A 961-nucleotide genomic window follows, 5' to 3' on the forward strand; every position below is an offset into this window, starting at 1 on the left:
GATTTATCCTCCATAATAAATAATATAAAAATAGTTTTTAATAGAAGAAAAATATATAAACATAATAATAAAAAACTAAATAATATTTTCAATAAAAATTACAAAAAATTTATTGTTAAAATATATTATTTTCATAATTAGTAACTTTTATATAAATTATTTATATAAGCAATAAAAAAATATATAATGTGCATCTTTTATTATTTTTTGATGAAATAAAATTAAAATAAAAGTATAAATGATTATAGTTTAATACAATATAATAATATTTCCATTAAATATTTGAAATATACTTAGTAAAAGCAAAACATTAAATAACTTTTTCAAATCTTAATTTTATTAATCTTAGCATGAGTTTAATCAATTCTTTTTTCCAATATTAAGAGATTTGTATTTATGTACATTGATTTACATACTATTTTAATAAAATATTTAAATTTTATACAATATCTTATTTCTTTATATGTATCTAATTATATGATTATTTTTATAATTATAATTGGTAAATCATTTATTTTATCTATTATTTTGATTTTATAATTACACATTGTTGTGTTTAAAGCAAATTCTTTTACATAATTCTTTAAAAAAAATTATTACTTAAATTAATACATTTTATTTAAAAATAATCATTTATATTATTTATATTTACTTTTAATAAAAAATATGAAAAAAGTTATGTAAGTTTTTATATAAATATTATTCATTTTTAATAATTTTCAATTATTTAAGATATAATAATAATAAAATAATAATAATATAATAATAATAATAATAAATAATTATATATTTACAAAAAATTAATAATTAGATGAAAATGATGAATTATGAAAAAAGATATATATATATGATAATTTTTTTCTAATTTTTCAAATCTTACATCTAAATGTTTTCAATATATTTGATAGATATAAGAAAATAAATATTATATAAACTTTGATCTTTTAAAGCCTATAAAAAT

At 11.7% G+C, this 961-nt stretch overlaps 1 protein-coding gene across 2 annotated transcripts in view; it reads right to left on the reverse strand.

Annotated features, from left to right (window-relative positions):
- Positions 1-961, reverse strand: part of LOC102675879 (E3 ubiquitin-protein ligase MSL2) — a 6,054-nt gene that overhangs the window by 3,906 nt on the left and 1,187 nt on the right. The gene's annotated exons all lie outside the window — the stretch shown is intronic.

This window comes from Apis dorsata, unplaced genomic scaffold (genome assembly GCF_000469605.1).
Source record: "Apis dorsata unplaced genomic scaffold, Apis dorsata 1.3 scaffold_486, whole genome shotgun sequence".
Lineage (NCBI taxonomy): Eukaryota > Metazoa > Arthropoda > Insecta > Hymenoptera > Apidae > Apis > Apis dorsata.